The following is a 13,179-nucleotide window of genomic DNA, read 5'->3' on the forward strand; positions in this document are numbered from 1 at the left end:
CTTTTGAAATAATCAGTTTCTCTCGCACCAAATGGTTTCAATTTAGCGTTTGTTTTTACTGACATGAATTTCATAGAGATCCTAAAAGGCTCTAAAAATAACAAAATTCATTATATCCATTATATTAGTGTTTTGTGAAACACCTGGGGGGTTTAACCTGTTTAGGCTGAACTTATAAAACTTATAAAAACCCTTGTAGTAAAGCTGCTGTAGTTAACAATATGTATTCACTTTCCCTGAACTATTTTTTCTTCTCTGGAGTCAGAGTGGATGTACATGTCACAGACAGTCTGAGACCTGTAGTTAGATTCCCCTGCAGTTCTGTAGGACCAGGACCTGCATCAGGAAACCAGCTAACCTGGCAACTTCATGTAGTCTGGCCCTGGGAGAGAGGGAGAGACAGGGGTGACGTGGCATGAATTGTTCTCACTAGTGCAGAAGGAAGTGGAAGGGCAGCTTCCTCTCTGTGTAACGCCGGGCACCATGGGAGGGAGAGGATAATCGACGTGCACACAATGGAGAAGGGTTGGGTGGAGGGCAGACAGGAGGCGTTAATGGAGAAAGGATGTAAGTGCTGTGTGTGACTGGATGTGAGAGGCTGGATGAGAGGGACTGAAGTTTTGGATGAATGTTGTAGGGCTGAGATGAAGTTGGAGAAAATTCCAAAAAAGTCTAGTCATCGGTCTCCTGTGTGTGTGTAATGTTATTTTGTCTTGTTGGGTGCACCCACAGCCTGACTACGGTCTTCCTCGAATGCAACAGGACATGTGACTTTACATTCTCGTCATTTCCCTCTATTAGAGACTGGATTCTTTCTCCCTTTAAAATGATTTGAAATCAGTATAAAATCACAATTAAGCAAGAAATACTGAATTTTTTATGCTACTTTGGTTATCATATTTAATTTGATTAAGGGTTAAAGTCCATGAAAATATCTTCTGATACGAGCGAGTCCGAAATGAACACTGTTATCATGGATATTTTCACACACCAATTCTAAAAATACACAAACACGTAGCTGCACATTCACCTTCTTCAGCAAAACCAGACCAGTGGTCACCAGTGGTGGCAGAATGGTTGCAAATGCACCACAGCTGGAAGTTACATCAAAATAAAATCCAGTATTAACACTAATTCAGTTGATTGAGCAAATTTGATCGGAACTAGTGTTAGTATCTGGCTTCACTTGGTATACAAACTGCTCCAAGTATATAACCAAATTTAGGCTGTGGCTATAAGGTTAGCACTAGGCCTAAACTCCCCAAAATAGGAAAAAAAAAGGGGGGGGGGGGGGGGGGGTGTTCCTGTTCTTCTCATTCTGACAACATTGAATGACATTGCAGCAAAATTGCTCACCCTTGTTTTAATATGAACCCAGTGAATGTGTAGAAAAGGCTGACCCTGACAGGTGGGAGAAATCCCATGTGTCATAGAGCTGAAGAACAGTCAGTCCTTGTGAAAGGACCTCATCAAAATAAACCCACAGTAGTGAGCGTTGGTGGCAGAAAGTAAGTGGACCATTCAGTTAACTTTTAAGGAGATAGTTTTCAATATTTAATTTTCAGGTACTTAGTGGTTAATTCTGCTCATGTGAGCTGAGGGTAGAGAGAGGCTTGTTAACTGGTAGCACACCCAGACAGTTGTTTGTAGTATTTTGTGCTAATTCAGTTATCACCACTGGAGCCACTGTTTCTCTGCTCAAATTAAGCAGATTGTTTTTGAGCATTTAAGTCTCATTAAATAACACTTTAGGATGGTTTCTTTTTTTCTGATTTTAACATTGATTGTTGGTATGAAGAGCAGAACAGAAAGACTTAACTGTGTAGAAATGTGAGTTCCTGTGATCTTTGCTGTGTTAAACATGCATTTTTTTTGGCTACGTTGTGTAGGGCAGAAATAAACTGACATCACATTTATATGATATTGATATGTTGAACTTTTTGGCAGCCAGTGGCAGGCCAAGAAATGCCAGGACGCACTCTCGCCTGGGCATACGGCGCGACTACGCGAAGAATTAGAGGGCTTGGACCTCAAAGGCCACGGATCGACCACGCAAACGGGCACGAGAACGGACCCGGGAGCAATCCAGCGGCACAATCCGTCTCCCACAGTGCCAGCAACCAGGTGCGCTGACTGCGTGGAAACAGGTGCCTCGACGGCTGCCACAAACAACAACTATTGCGTCCGATTGAAATAAGTCACAGCCACGCCAAACAAAATGCTCTGCCACGCCAGACCACAGCCACCACAGGGTATGAGCGGAACGGGAGGAGCAACCGAGCGATGGGCACACCTGCATTTATATAGGGGCGCAACGCGCCTCCCACGACTCCGTGTGCCAACAGTTGGCACAGTGCCATGTAGTGGCAGGGAGGGAGAAGGTCCTTCGGCTACACATGCACACCTCTAATTCCAGAGGGACATTTCTTTAGCTACCAAATGCCGCACTAAATGCGGTGGGAGAGATCCAAAACAGGAACGCCGGTGTAAAACCAAAACAATAAGCTGAAAGGCACTAAAACGCTCTTTGGATCTGAGGGGAACTTCAAAGTCAAGTCATAATTCTCTGTGTTCCTCACTATTGGTAATACCTTTCACATAGGAGTAGTCATGTCACTGTTACTAAAGTATATTAATTAGAACCGGGATTTGAGAGCAAGTTTTCAGGTGCTTTAATATGTTAAATTTTAGCACGTAATGGTGCCCAACACACTGGACCTGGGAGTCAGCCAGTTGTTGCTAATGTCATAATTCTCTAAGGAAACAAAACAAAGGGAGGATAAAAGGAGTTAGGAGATTTTGTCTTGATAAAAGTTCATGACGGGTGACTAAGGTTCTGAGAAATGCAGTGTAAGAAGGAGAGCGAACACTGTGGGTGTTCGTATCACCCAGGGCAGGAAGAGCTGCCTCAAGGGCTGGAGGTAGATTTCAGAGGAGGGTAACACCCTCTGTGATGTCTCTATCAGGTGAACACATGGCACAACACAGGATGATTTCATACCTCCAGGTCCCCCCATCAGCCAGCCGCCCAACACAATGTTATCTACAGACAGGAGTGCCAGCACACATGGCCAGCCATCCGCAGCCAAACTCCCACAAGAGTTTCTCACACATGTTGAGTGGGTAACAGAGATGATTTATAGTTGAATGTTGTTTCCTCAAATGAAGCCGAGTCACCTTAACAATGACCAAGATGAACAGGAAGTCATAAAATATTGCCATAGTAAAACGTTTAAGACATAAAACATGTTTAGCCCCTCCCCCAACCCAAAAGAAAAAATACAAAACAACCATTCATGATTTTATTTAATTTGTCAAATTGGCTGTAAAATTGCCCCTTCGTTCTTATTCTTTTGATTCAAAATAATTCCTGCTAAGGGTCAGCAGAGAGGAAGAGGCTGAATTGAAAGCCTGAATGTCTTTTTCGTTGCACTTGGCCGGTGACTGCATGTCGCACGTCTACTGGACTCGATGAACAATACCGTCCTTTCATTCAATGTTTATTTTCAGGGATGTATGGTGCGCATATAAACACACATACGCCCTTCGTCTGTCTTCAGTCATCATACACACATAAAACATATACACTGGACAAAGTCAATCTGTTCACACACACACAAACACACACATACACAGCACCCGTCTGTCCTCATGTCTGAGTTCAGTGGTTGTCTTGGTTGAGGGGTCTTATAGATAACCCTCTTCCTGCGTTTGTTATGCTGCTCCTTCTCTGCACACTTGGATGCTGAGACTCCAAAGTGGTGCCGGGTGGAAAATATGGCATTAAGAGTCCATGTTTCCTTAGACTTTTTCCACATCTTGATAACCTTGTTCTTAGTAGAGTTTTGTTTGCTTTCATTTTGTCAAACCAGTTACTGACTCTGCACAAAGAAACATAAAGTAATCTTATAAAAACTTTTGGAATAAAAACACTGATAGAGGATTTTAACAATGGTGCTCTCCGATACTTGATATTTGAGACTAATAGGCCTTTTTCACAGTGCATGTTTTGACTTAACAACCACATCAGCAATGTAGACTTCAGTCGTCATCAGTCTTCATCATTTACACCTGTGCTTTTCCTTCTGTGATGTGTCAAAATGGCTTCCATGGTCAGAGCCCAAATCCTTTAAAGCTTTAAATATATATATATATATATCAGCCCCTGTTTCTTTTTAACATTAAGACATACCTAACATAATTATCTTTTATTAGGATCTTTTAAATTTCATGGGACATCATACATTTAATTCTGTGCTGCTGTTTCTTCGTGTTTAACAGTCGACACATATCCCAAACTGTCCTACTAGTTATTTACAATACATTTTGGTGGTTAATTTTGGCTAATGTTTGCGTTACTGCATATAGGTATTTCTTTTCAATCGACATCACAAACTCAGACTACTGATTTTGTGGCAAGAGCTGAATAAGGAACCAACATGGAAACAGCCATCTTTGACACACATAATGTGTTACCCATAGAGTGTATGCATCCACAACCTACTCACCATCAATGCCTCCAGTCTGGGTAACATTTCAGCTAAGGTCAGAGACCAGATAGTTAAGAATAGCTTCAGTCTAAATGCGTAGACACAAAGCGTGTTGGAAACAGATGGAGTTGTGAGTGACAGAAGTCTAAAATACGTGATAACTGACTGTCTGCCATGCTGGCTTCTCAGAATCCCTCACCTGTTGGCTCAAAGCTTTGTCACTCTATAATGAGCAAACAGCTAATCATTTACTGCCTGCGACCATGTGTTCTCCTCTCTGGGTCGGCTTGTCAGCAGAGCAGCACTGGTTTAATAATAACCTACAGATCTCTACAGAGAAGATGTTGATGAGATGAGAGCGAGGATTGATGGTGTTGTTTGTTCTTTTGCGCTGAGAAACAAACACTTGTGTTACTTGCCTGGAAACATCATGGGTTAGGAAATTAAACTAATGGATTTGAATACTATTAGTCCATCGTTTAGATGTTAAATATTAAAAATAAGGTACTTTTTATTTTCAACAAAAACCCCACAAAAAGACCAAAACCAACAGCGAATGAATATTACAATAAGTATTGCCTGTGTAGCCAAAGCCTGATTATAGTCCTCTGTACCACAGACCTTCACTGTTGTCCTAAAACTATTAGAAATACACATAAATGAGCCACACTGTTGCACTTGGAGACATGCTCCTTCATAACAATGACCTTGGAAACTGTACTTTATTTATGTCAAAGCGACATACACCATTCTGCTCCTCTAAATACTCACTAATGCACAGAATGTATATTAACCCACATCCAATTTTTTTTCTTGGCTGTTTATTGTTTTTTTTTTTAAGTATATATCAGCATTTCATTAATACAACATAATATTACATTAAAGGGAAAAAGGAAAAAAGGCAAACATGCAATCACAAAAGAGCAAAAAAAAAAAAAACAGTAAATAAATGAAACTCAAAAAAGGTCTGGAGGAAGACCCACAAAAACACAAACGTGGCTACAGGATGTGCAAAGTGCAGTAAATGGGTCTGATTGACAGGAAGTCTGTGGCAAAACAACGTGCCACTGCGATGGATCATGTTTGTCAGTAACTCAGGCAAGGTTGATGCTGACGTATACAATGTGAGTCGCACAGTTTGTGCACGTACTCTGTGTGTTCCTCTTTTCAACCTTTCCCACTGAATTTTAACGCTACATTTTATTGTCACACTCACTGGCTGGGGTTCAGACAGCCAAACAGTGGATCACGGTGATGAGTCGGAGGGTGTATGTGAGGTTGTGATGGCCGTTCAGGAGCTTGTGTCCATCAAGCCTGGCTTCCCTCGGACTCGGGTGAGGCAGGGCCGAAATGGGTTTGTGTCACGGGCAGGCAAGGGTCAGGCTGGTGGGTGGATGGGGAGGGTTACACTAATGCATCCTGGCAGTGTGGGCTTTTTCCATCACAGAGGCACACATAAACACGTGCAGTTGTCGTCTCCCTTTTCTTGCTCTTGATCTCCCGGTAACACACACACACACACATTCCGTCCTCATCCTGGCACCACTGAGAAGCTGTAAGTGATGAGATTAAGTGAAGTCGTGGAACATCATTTCTTTGTTACAAATCACTTCATTCTGTTATTCTGTGTGAATGTTGTTCCACTTCTAAATCCATCCTGATGAGCAGCACAATGGAAACGTCAGAGAAGCCTTTAAACTGAGGAAAGCTACGTAATTAGGAATTTGCAACAGCTTTTCCGTCCCTTCAAACGACTGACTGAGGCCTGAAGGGATGTTAAATGCTCCATGGGCTTTTGTTTAAGGAACCTCGCAAATCACAGTGAAATTATGACCAGCAATCTTTTCAAGATGCAGAGGGGAAAAACAGAGTTTTAGTCTTAGCATTAGTCTGACTTGAAGTAGCATTAACAGAAAGTGCACTGACACACTCCTTGCAAAGACGGTTTGCATGGGAATAAGGTTTTGTTTTGTCTTGTGAGAGTAAGAAAGGACAGAATTAATACAAGTCATAGACATAAACAGATGAAATAATTTGGGAGGGATACAGCAGAGATGATGTTTCAGGGTCATTGCTCCTGGCCAGAGGTCTAGCAGGGTTTGTCATGAGATCCTTATTACTTGGTCTCCCCTGCTATTTATACATGCAAAAACATTTTCTCTGCTTCGTGGTCAAAGGCGCAGTTGTTGCAGAGGAGAATTTAGCCATTTAGATCTCTGATTAGGCCATGACATTGCCAGGACGAAGAAAATTGAGTCAATGAACAACAGCAAAAATGTTTGGTATCTTTGATTGCACTTAAACAACAATTCATTCCTGAAATGACAAATGGAAATGACTGTTGAAAGATGTAGTTTGGAAAGTACACGTATTTCCTTTGTTACTGAGTTAGATGAGAAGATTGATGCCACTCTCATGCCTGTATGGTAAATATGAAGCTGTGAGTAAGTGCATTTTTGTACAAAACACCTCTACACTGAGTAACACTTCATATTACATTTGTTTGACCTGTACAAAAGTGTAAAAACAACACATCAAGGTTTTATGGGGGGCTACATGATGGACTATTCCTTGGCCGGGTGCAGTTGCTCGCTGGAGTAAAGCTACCCTAAAGACACGAGAGTGCTAACATCCTTCCAGGAAGAGAATCTGACACACCTCAAGGAGAGGAGAAATATGATGATGGCCAAGACTTGGCCACATCTGTACGTATGTACCCTCACCACACAATTACAGCCATTTGAATGCCTTTGAATGCATGTTGGCCCTTCAGCAAGGAGGAATCAAACCTAAAAGATTCCCATTATATAATAATAGCGTGCATCTGCAGGCAGGCTGCGGAGCTGAGAGATAATCCTCGGCTGAAACTCGCACCACATACGGCAGGAGAGGAAAGCAGGAGGAGGACGGAAAGAAAGAGGAGGAGGATGAGCGCTTTCAGTTTTGCTTGTGACTCTTTGTTTGCATCCCTAACTTCAGCAAGTGGTTTCAGACCAGCACGAGCTCTGAGAGGAGGAGGAGGAGTGAAACCAGAGAGAGAAGAGATCATGAACAAAGTAGGTACAGTATTTCCACCAAAGCCTTTAAGATACTATCTGAGTTTATCCCTTTTTCTTCTGTCTTCAAAGGCTTTAGTTTTAACCACATTTGGGCAAAATTAAAACAGCTGTAGTAATGTTAAAATCACATTTTAATAGATTTGTTCCATTCACTCATCAGTTTGACTTTTAACTTGAATGTGAACTCAATTAACAATCAAAACCTGAGTAAACTCCTCATCAACTTTTTTGAAAAATAACAGACAGAATATCATTTATTTGGTCAACTTTCTTTTAAACCTTGATCTGTAGGAATTTAACTGTGCACTGAACACAGCAGAGACAACAGAACTATAACTGTAAAGGTGGAAGGTGGAAGTATGCTCTGAGTGGAATTGCCATTGATCCCAGAAAACTTGAAATTCCACTCCCCCTCTTGTTGCCGGACAATGCTTCCCAGCAAAAAATAGAGCGCCAGGGATGTAAGAAGAAAGGGGAGGTTGGGGAGAGGAAGAGGAGGAGGAAGAGGAGGAGGAGAGACAGAAGGGAGGGCCATGGGGGGGTGGGGGACTCTCGTGATGCCCCTGCTTTTCTTCTTGTGCCCCCTGTGTGGACTAACAGTTTGGTGTTGTGACAACACTGAGCTCAGATGCTGTTACTGAGGAGTAGCTCCTCTGTTGATGTTCAAAAGAAGAAGGTGGTCCCACCGTCACACTGAGCCTCCAGTCGTGTGCTTATCTGTGCATCTTCACCTGCCATTTGTCCAAAGGAAGACATGTCCCACCAGGGCTCAGACAAGGAGACCCTACTTCTTTAGAAGAAGCCTCCCAGACAACCATCCGCACGCAAATCAGCAGGTAAGCCACCAAATGAACATCACAAAACAGCTTACTTACTTACATGAAAAACTAAAAGGATGCAGATATTTGGGTAAACGCTGTGAGCATCCTACTTCAAAACTACAGTAACGGAAGCAATGCCGTCTCTAAGGAAGAGAGTGTATCTCAAAGATCTGGGAATGATGGAGCGGGAGGCCTGGTGTGTGTTAGTCTCATCCCTGTCATCCCGGGCAGGTACAGCTGTCATCCTTCTCGCTCTCACTCCTTTCATCTGTCTTTCTCTCTCTCTCTTCTCTCCTCATAACTCTCATAAGAGACACATACGTTCAAACAAAGTGCAGCATTAGAGACTTTAAACACAGAGCCACCGTCTCTGTGTGCATACTGAATGAAGACTCTGAGGAATCATTTCCTGTCTCTGTACTGAAATGACTAAAAATACATGAGTTAGGACATTTGCTACGTAACTGTTAAATGCTGAAAAATTTAATTACTGATCACTTCAGTTGTTTTTACTTTTTTTGAGAGTTGTAGTAAATATTAAGGTGTTTTTTTGGCTCTGACAAATTCATACATGTTAATGAAATTCTTCATTAGTCTGAACTGGCAAAATGCATTGGCAACAATCTGTTAATTAATCAAGCAAAAACGCAAAAAATACCAGAAAACTGAAGAGGCGAAAGCCACGCACAGATATAATTCTGTATAATTCTATTAACCATTGTCTCAACAAAGAGGAAGAACCATTATCTTAATCTTAGTAAAAGTATCAATATCACAGCGTAAAATGCTTCATTACAAATAAAATCTTGCATTCGTAATATTACTTCACTGACAGTAAAGAAGCCGTAGCAGGAGAAGTATTCTTAGCAGAATACATTTAGTTACTATCCACCACTGTGTTTCGGCACATCCTGCCTTCTTCAGAAAGCAGATTTGTAACTTGATATGAATCTAGACAAGAAAAAAAAGAGTCAAAAGTGTCACTTGACGAGTTGCAGCGTGCAGTTTTTCTACCTTAGTAACTTTACACAATCAAGGAGTCTCTTTTTCAAGATGCTCAAGAGCAAAACACATTCATTGTGACCCAATCAAACCACCAGAATACAAGAAACAACACGTACATTCTAAACTATTGCTAAAGTCATTTAAAGGTTTGATATCCACCACTGTGTTTCGGCACATCATGCCTTCTTCAGAAAGCAGATTTGTAACTTTATATGAAGTTACAAATGAACATGGAAAAAAAACACAAAAGAGTCAAAAGAGTCACTTGATGAGTTGATGAGTAAGAACAGAGTGGCACTGAAGACACATCAACACTGAAATATAACCAGCATTGTTTCATTTGTGTGAATACTAACTCCCTGCACAGTCATAAAAAAGACTTTATATTTCAGCAGAAGCAAAACAACAGATGAGATTACAGGCTCACCAATCAAATGATACTATAGCCATAACCAAGAATGAGTTTACATCATTAACTGCTGGGATAGACTTCAAAAGATAAAAACCAAAGTGATAAAAGATAAACATTTAATCTGTCATCCTCCAGAAATAGCAGCGATTCAGGGATTTCAATCAGGAGTATGTTAGTCAGAATTTTCCTCCATGAAACACCTTCCAGCTGTCTGGCCTGACAGTTCCAATGTAATGCCATATGCAGCTAAACAATAGATCATAACAGGGCTGTGGGTCTGTGTACAGCAGTGGGCAGATGAAGAGCCAGACAGCCATGTAAGGTAGCAGGCAGCACATCGGGCCGCTGGCTTCTGCTGGTGTGACTGATATATGGCAGCCTAGATCCATGCCGGCCTGTAAGTGGTGACAACAGGTGACTCATATGAGTGGGAAATATTCTCCCCCTCAACCCGCATCAGATCCACTTTGTAGGTCACACTATCCCTAACTCACCCCTCAACCAAGCCAATACAGCTAAACTTAAACATGCTCATCCTTGATCGTAATCCCGGCACTCAGGGGAGTGACGCGCACGCCACCCCCCCGCAGTTTAACAGCTGCTACAGTGCATGCTGGGATTGACTGTGCACCCATGTTAAAGTTCAAGTTCAAAAGCGATGCTTAAATTGTACCACTTGAACTATGACACGTATGTGGGAGTACCCTAATAAAATAACTAAGCCATATTTATTTCTATTAATCTCTCTATTATACCTCAGTCACCTCGTAAAACAGTCTCAATCCCTCTCTGAGTAAAAATAACCATCACTGAGCTGAATAACTGGGTATGTTTGGCATCCTGTGTGCAGCTCTGTTGATTTCAACTGAGACTGACGAAACCTGTGTATAAATATGCTAGCGCAGCGCAGTTGTGTGGTTTGGTTTGACATTTTCCTCGTGCTCCACTGTTGCGGCTCCACTGAAACGTTGCTGAGTTGTCACAACACTGTAACATTAACTGTTACTGGCAAAGGTATTTTTGTTATAGAGCTCCTGGCAGAGGTTCCTAGTTTGGGGTCATTTAATACAAGCTGCAGCGTGCAGACCCAGACCCAAAAGCAAAACACATTCATTGTCACACAACCTAACAACCAAAATACAAGAAACAACAAATACATTCAGACAAATAGAATTACAAAAAAAAAAAAAAAAAAAGATATTACTAAACTCATGAAAACATCAAATATTAAAGGTTTGATATCTCTAAGGGAACTTAAAGAATCTGGCATGGGGGCATGGAGGGGTTATACTGCGTCACTGGTAATAGTTAACAAAAATGTAGGTCACCACAGATGATTTAGAAATGTATCAGGCATTACATTAGTTATCATAATCAATGCACAGCAATGAAACTAGCTAAAATGCAGAAAAATGTCCAAATAAATTAGTTTTTTTCCGAGCCAGAGCCAATAACATGAACATGTATTTTTAGAGGTGGTCCACACTAGTATCTCCTGAGGCCAAATTTGGCTCTCTAAAATATTTTTAGAATCCAACTTCGGGGCCCTCGCAGCCAAATATTTCCCTCTAGAATATGTCAAATACTGTAGCCCTTTTTGCAGGAAATAAATGAGTTTTCTTACCGTATTTTTCTTTCTAATGAAAACTATACTTTAGTTTGTCAGGTAATGTGGTTTTTAAGCCAGCGTGCTGAGATCCTGTGTAAGATTGCAGAAAAATCTACTTCATTTCCAGCAAATCCTCTCAGGCACACATAATAACACAATTGTGCTTAATGCACAACACCATGTAAACACTTCTTCTTCCACTGATGTTAGCCTAAACATGCTCCATTAAAGGGAAGCAGGCCAAGAAAACGTATACCCCAACATCTAATTGCCTATGTTTATGAGGACAGCGTGGAGAAGGCAGTGTATCCTGGTTCTCTATGAGGATCCGGAGTCTGTCAAACATGGCTTAGTGCTGAAAGGTGCAGATCACAGAAGGAATGTTTAAATCAACCCTGCCCCCTGTTGTTCCTGGTCTGCGGATACACTGCAGGCTGAGAGGAACCAGCTCTTGTTGATACATGATGGAAAAAGACTAGAAGAGTTACATTTTTAAACTCATTGGAAGCTTCTTCCTTTGTTCTGAACTTCTGTCTTTCTATTCTGAGAGTTGGAAAGTAAAGTTGCTTATATTATGATGCAACTAAAAATTACACTCAGTGATTCTGTGAGAGACATAAATCTGAAACCATTGCTCCATGTGTCACCATACAGCAATAAAAACATAGCTTGATGGTCCTATAAAACTTCAGACAGGGGGGGTTTCTCCAGCCTGAGGTGCCGTCTCATCCCACACCAATTCTTGAACTAGAGTCACTGCCCTCTAAGGTAAAACTGAGGCTGGTCCAACAGGCCAGAGGATTTATTGTTGCGTTACAGGGTAGAGAAAACACACAGCCTTTATTCCTGTTGCTCTGCAGCGAGTCACAGCAGCAGCCGTCACTTCACACTGATGCAGTTTAGTAGCTGCTCTTTCTCTCTTTACCTCTCTGAGCTGCCTGGCTTCTATCCAGACCAGCTCAGTGTCAGTGCGTGCACATCTGACTGGAGATTCAAATACAGACACGTTCAGTTAGTCCAGTTTGAGTTTGAGTTTACCCTGAAGTGGTGAAATGACCGTAGTTCTTGGCTGTAGTTCACACAGAGCCTACCTTGTCCCTTAATTTATCATAATATTTCTGCAACACCTATTCTAGACTTTGTTTCCATGGAAATTTTAACTCACCAACATTCTTCCTTGGTGCAAAACACACACGCACATGGATACACACACACACACACACACACACACACACACACACACACACACACACACACACACACACACACACACACACACACACACACTACTGAGATCATCCCTGACGCCTTGATCAACGTCAAAAGAAATAACTCAGAGGTGCATTGTTCTCCATTTGCGCAGTTCACCATTCTGAATTCCTTTATAACCAGATTGTCCATTACTTCTCCCTTACTCTGCCACAGAGGTTATAAACAAATATGACAGCCATGACGGTCTACAGGCAAACCAGACCACTCAGCAAAGGGCACAATGTATCTCAGTAAACTCCTGGTTATTGCCATGCTTCCAGAAAGCCAACAGGAGCACAGGTATCATAAAAAGCCAATGGCGGCGAGAAGTGCTTTTAGAGTAGAGAAGTGCACTGGAACAGCTCCACTGTAGCCTTTCTGCCCCCCCCCCCCCCCCCCCCCTTCCCACCCCCCTTCCCACTCCTTTTAGTACCTTGCTCCTTTTGTCCTTCGGAAATCATAGTTTGGGATTGCTTCCTCTGAGAACAGGAAGAGGTAGTTGAGGGAAGGAGACAGAGACTAAGACCGCTGC

This window comes from Toxotes jaculatrix, chromosome 15, assembly GCF_017976425.1.
Source record: "Toxotes jaculatrix isolate fToxJac2 chromosome 15, fToxJac2.pri, whole genome shotgun sequence".
In the NCBI taxonomy this organism is placed as follows: domain Eukaryota; kingdom Metazoa; phylum Chordata; class Actinopteri; family Toxotidae; genus Toxotes; species Toxotes jaculatrix.